Here is a 5763-nt window from a genome sequence, read left to right on the forward strand (position 1 = left end):
TGAGTAGTGCTTCTGCATACAGGAAAAAATTATCACAACAGTTGGAATGGGGGGAAAAAAAGACACAAAGTGCTTTGATTTATTTAGATAAAACTGCCGGCAGCTCTTTTCTCAAGAAGAGCAAAACAGCAAAAGCCCGAGATAAAGCATTAACGTTCTGAAATGGGAAAGCCTGAGCATTTTAATTCAGCCCTAGAAAGAGCTTAAAGGTTTTAGGAGAGAGGTGAAGCTAACAGCAAGACCTTCTCCCCAGAGAGTTCTGGATGCGGGTGACAAAGATGGCATCTTGATGCCAGGATTCTGGGTTTCTCTGTAAAATCTTTGTAACTAAACAAGATAAAGTTTCTTATGGTCTACATATCCTTAGTATGAAATGTCACTTTCCTTTTAATTGCTGACAGCTGCTGGATTGTGCTTTATTCTCCTTGGGGTATAATGAACATATGAAAAGATGTTCCTAAGCTTCATGATAAAGCCTTTCAGAAGTCACTTGCTTTTACTTAACACCATCAGAGGCCAAATAAGATGCAGTTGCAGTTTGCCTTGATCACGCTGTCATTTCAACAGGTTTGCTGGGAATTGTTTATAACCTGACAGCAGTTGGATCCACTCTTACCTCTGTTCATGATGCCACGCATGAAAATGCTTGAGGTTGTGTGTACCCCTGTGACCTCAGCTGCTGTGAAGGTTCTAATTTTGAATTTGACCTGAATTATTATCCAAATACTTCCTCAGAATGGACAATGCATTTTGGAAAAATGCAAATCACTGTACCTCTCATCTTTCAGAGAGATCATTATCCTTTTGCCCAACAAGTTCTACCTACATATACATCAGAGAATCACAGAGTGGCTAATGTTGGCAGGGACCTCTGGAGGTCACCTGTTCTCCAACCCCTCTGCTCAAGCAGGGCCACCTCGACCAAGTTGCCCAGGACCATGTCCAGATGACTTCTGAATATCTGCAAGGACAGAGAGTGCACAGCCTCCCTGGGCAACTTGTGCCAGCGCTCAGTCACCTTCACAGTAAGTGTGTCCTGATGTTCAGCTGTGCTTCAGTTTGTGCTTCAGCTGTGCTTCAGTTTGTGCTTGTTGCCTCTGGCCTGGGCACCACTGGAAAGGGCCTGGCTCCGATCAGTTCAGTTCAGAACCCTCCCTTCAGTTATTTACGTACTGTGATAAAATCCCCAGAGCCTTCTCTTCTCCAGGCTGAAGAGTCCCAGCTCTCTTGGCCTCCCCTCCCAGGAGAGGTGTCCCAGACCTCTGATCACTTTTGTGGCCCCGCTCTGGACCCGCTCCAGCAGGTCCATGTCTTTCCTCTGCTGTGTTCCTTTTGTATTGAAAAATCCTAAGGACCTTTTGAATAGTCTGGGGTTTTTTGGATGCTATGAAGACAACAGCAATGCAAATTATCTTTTTAACTGCAAGAAGGTATCATTTGAAATCGTGTATATCAATCCTTTCCAAGTTTGCTCCATTGCTGTGATTGTTATTACACTTAAAAAAAGAAATATAGGAGGTAATGCATTTCACCTGTTAAACACAACTGAGAGAAAAAAAGTAATAAAGATTGAAGTGCTGTGAAAAAAGTAAGATGTAGCTATTTGAAAAAAAGACATTAAAGAAAAAACAATTATTGTAGGTACTCTCTGAAGTCTAAACTCGCTTTCGTGGATTTTATGGATTCTATAAAGCGTTGGCAGAGGAACAGTGTAATAAAAACCATTGCTGTCCCTAGGTGTCTGCTCTGCCCCTCTGCCAAACATCTCATCCACGAACCCCTGAGCCATGAGAAAAGAAACATCAGCTTCTTCGGGGTGGAGGGGAGGGGGAAGGCTTTTTAGCATAAACTGGGTTTTGTCACCTGTTTAATCAAAGATGCTGGGCTGCACATTCATGTCGCTTAGGCACGGAGATACTGTCACTTGCGAAGGACGATGCAGGGTGGAAACTCTTACCCCCTTGCAGCAAGGCTTGTCACACTGTCAGCAGCTCCCGGTTGCGAACCAACTTAGTCCCGACTGCCTCATTTGGTTCAATTGTTTGGGTGGTAATTATAGAAGAATTTGGGTATGCCACTGGTGGTTCTGAAAATGTTGACTATGGAAAATGAGGCTTTTCTAAAATAAATCATGTTTTTACATGATGAAACTACCTTTGTAAGTACATTCTGCACATGTAAGGCTAGTTTTCACCGCCATTTCCAAAGGTGAATAAATTTACTTTTAATGGATTGTAAGAAAAAGTGAATACAGCAAAAATTACATTCAGCTAATTTTGCAGACAAAAACCAGCACAAAGATGTCTAAGTGTTATCAAATGTTTTCAATTTACTCTTGGCACAATTATTTCCATGCTTGAATTAGGAACTGAACAGATGCCAAACCAAGGAAGTAAGCGCACGGAAAGCAAACTGTTGAAACTATAAAGAGATTAAATAACATTTCTGAAAATTGTATTTCTATTTGGAGACCTGAGTGGGTTCTGGAGCATCACTTTGGTAGACAGCTAAGAGCATAAAGCCAAAACAATGTAACTCAATCTGTGTACAGAACTTACACATAGCTTTTTATGTTATAGGGGACATCTGAAATTTGACAAAGTTTGGGTGAGCATGTAGACTTGTTTAGCTTCCTTAGTTACTGAAACAAGATAGGTATTTAAACAAATGTTTTGATCGATAACCAACTATATCAGCATTTCATAAATATTCTAACTAAAATGATGACACGTTTGTAATAAGCAGGTCAATACTCTGGTAAGGTTATCCTTAATGCGTGTTGGATACTGGAGTGCTTTGTGCCTGGCATTTTTACTGGTTTTGCCTCCTTCAGGTTTTCATGATCTAGAAAATCTTCACAGATTTCCCTAAGTGCACATAAAATTATAGAGAAAAGCATGTTGATATCATTTCCATAGTCAGTTTAAAGTCTTCTGCTAAACCAGATAAACTTTTCTCATCTCTGTTTATGGATGCTGTACCGGGCTGCCGTCACTCCACCAAGGACCGATCCCCACAAAGGCTGAGTTCATAAATCTCTGTGCAGCCACTGCGGGGGACTGGAGTAATGACAAGACCCACTGCTCTGTTCCTCTGTGTTAGTTTGGGGTGCAATGTTTTTGATGGTGTTTCTCTAGATTGCATTGTTTTATTATAAGTGTACATATTCTGGTGTTTCCAGTTAACATCAGAACAAATCTGTGATTCTAACCTGTATTTTGTGCAGGGTGTATCGCTTGCATTTACCCCCTTTTTGTCAAAGACGCTTTTTATTCTGAAGCATTTTTGGTGTTCCTCATTTTGTCTGTGTTTTGTTCACAGATGTCCGTCTCTGGTGTACGCACTGGCATCCAGAGGTTTAATTCAAGTAAAAAGAAGTAGAAAGGAAGACACACTGAAATTTGATTTAAGGCCTTTGGAATGCCTGCTCACCATAGGTACGGCGTAGCACTTTAATGCATCCATGTGATTGGTGACAAAACAAGTGACAGGGACAACACCTATTCCTCTAGCGTGCCCGCCAGGCTAGCCGCCATGCGGCAGCAGGATTGTGGGATCTGGAACACAGAGCTGGCTTCTGAATTTCAAGCGCCCTATAATTTTCCATGCTGACAAATGGGTATGAGATAGCAGCAAAAAACCTCCAAACATTAGTCACACTGCTTTCCAACAAGCAACAATTACACCTAATAGGTGCTCTGTCATCTTGCTCCACTTGAATTTTCTAAAAAATTAACTAGTAGAAACTTGGCTTATGCTTACAAGCACGATATACTACAAAACGCAAAGGAAACAATAGCTTGACTTAAGTTTAGTAGCATATTGTCAACTGTCCGTTAAAGTTTGCTACACATTTATCAGTTTAGATGTCATTTTTGCGTCTAGTTTTGGGCTATGACTCCCCCTCCCACCAGTTTTATCTTCTTATCTATTTTCACATTAATATGTTGCATTATGATTCAATGCATTTTTTTTAGACATCCAACACGTCCAATAGGAAGTTCAGAAATTGAGATTTATCTTGATTACTAACTACATTAATGTAAGTGCACATTTGAAGATACTGAGCTATTCAAATAGCTATCTAGCCTAATTAGTCTAATAAATCCTCCTGCGTTGAGAAACGTGACGTACTCCTAGACAGCTTCAGCATTTCACAGTAGTTGTGGTGAAGTTCCTTGGACTGAAAGTACACTCTAGCATTTATTCTAGTTAAAGACCAAAACCCTTGGGAAACACTGTTGTTCTGTTTTTCAAAGCCCCCAAAAGTGAGAGTGTCATCTATATAGTTGTGGCTGAACTGAAGTATAAGTTTATTGAATGACCTTAACATACTGTGGATTTGGTATCAATAGCAGCGTAGAAGTAAGATGATCTGGGTTGTAAAGCCTGTGAGGTTGAGACAGTACCATGAGGCACCTAAAATTTCTCATTCTAGAGGTATTAAAATGCATAGGTTTTTCTCACCTACTGATGCAAGTAATACATTTCTGAAGTAGCTGAAGGTGACCTTTGTACTCATAGGCCTACTCTAGTTATACCAGCCTATGTACATACAGCTGGATTTGTGCCTGGATTCAGTCTGGGATTGGACATTAGTTGACTACTGCTCAAATATGTGCTGTGAAACGTTCTTCTTGTGCTTTGACAGAGTTGCTATTTTCCCCTTCATGCCCAGAAATAGTTTGAGGATACACTCTCACAGTAGTGAAACTTCAGTCATCTGAGGAAAAATCCTTTAAGTAGAGCTGAATGGATAAAGAAAAATTTACTCTTCACTGCTCTTGAGATGAACACCGAGCTAAATTCAGCCTGGTTTACAGTTTGCAAAAAATGAAACAAAGGAAGACATGGCCAAAGCGCAACGAGCAAGCCGATTCTCAGGCTGATCAGTTGTGGCCCAAACAAATGTAGTTTGTGAAGCGAAAGAATCTAATCTCAAAACCTTGTTTGTCTACTCATACATCACATACAAAAACTTCATAGAGCAATTTGATTTGGCAGCAGTTTGCCAGATAAAGTTTAATGTGGCAGCTGCTCTGTTCTTTCCACTGCCACAAGGAGACTTGCAGGTATGACTGACTGGTGGAGCAGACTGGCAGTGCAAACACTCTGGGGAAACAAGGGCTCACCTTCTGTTTATTTCTGTGACTACTTCCTGCTTACTTTAGGTCTTGGGAGGATTTTGGTCTGCACCTGAACAGGGGCCATGGCACCTGTAAATGCCAAAGGCATGGCTAGGCGGGCTTCCATTTGTGACAATCAACTCCACCTTACAGGCCATGCTGCCTTTTGCTTTGGAGGATGCAGCAGTGCAATCTGTTTACTGAAGCACAGCAGCTGGGCACCAGTGATCTTGCTGATGAGACCGACATCTGACTATGCAGTGGGACGGCATCTCACAGAGCAGCAAACCTTTGCAGCATTTGCCTTCTTCCCATCAGGCCCTCGAGCTTTCAGGCCTCAGGCTGTCTTCCTCCGATGACGTGGGAGAGCGTGGAAAACCGGGTTCAGCCAGAAATGCCACTGCGACCTCATCCCTGTGTAGGTGTCCATCTGAGCAAACCCTCCTAGCTCCGGGACTGGGGTCTTGTCCCCTGTGCAGCCTCTGCTTAGGAGACCTCTGCATCACCTCACAGACCACTGCCAGCATAAGCTCCCAGGAAAGGCGCTATTCCAAACTTTCCTTTATTTTAAACAAAAGCCTTTCTCAGGAGAACAGCCCGCGGTGCTGCAGGGCTCCCCTCAGCCGTCGCCGCAATG

This window comes from Charadrius vociferus, unplaced genomic scaffold, assembly GCF_000708025.1.
Source record: "Charadrius vociferus isolate BGI_N301 unplaced genomic scaffold, ASM70802v2 scaffold32, whole genome shotgun sequence".
Lineage (NCBI taxonomy): Eukaryota > Metazoa > Chordata > Aves > Charadriiformes > Charadriidae > Charadrius > Charadrius vociferus.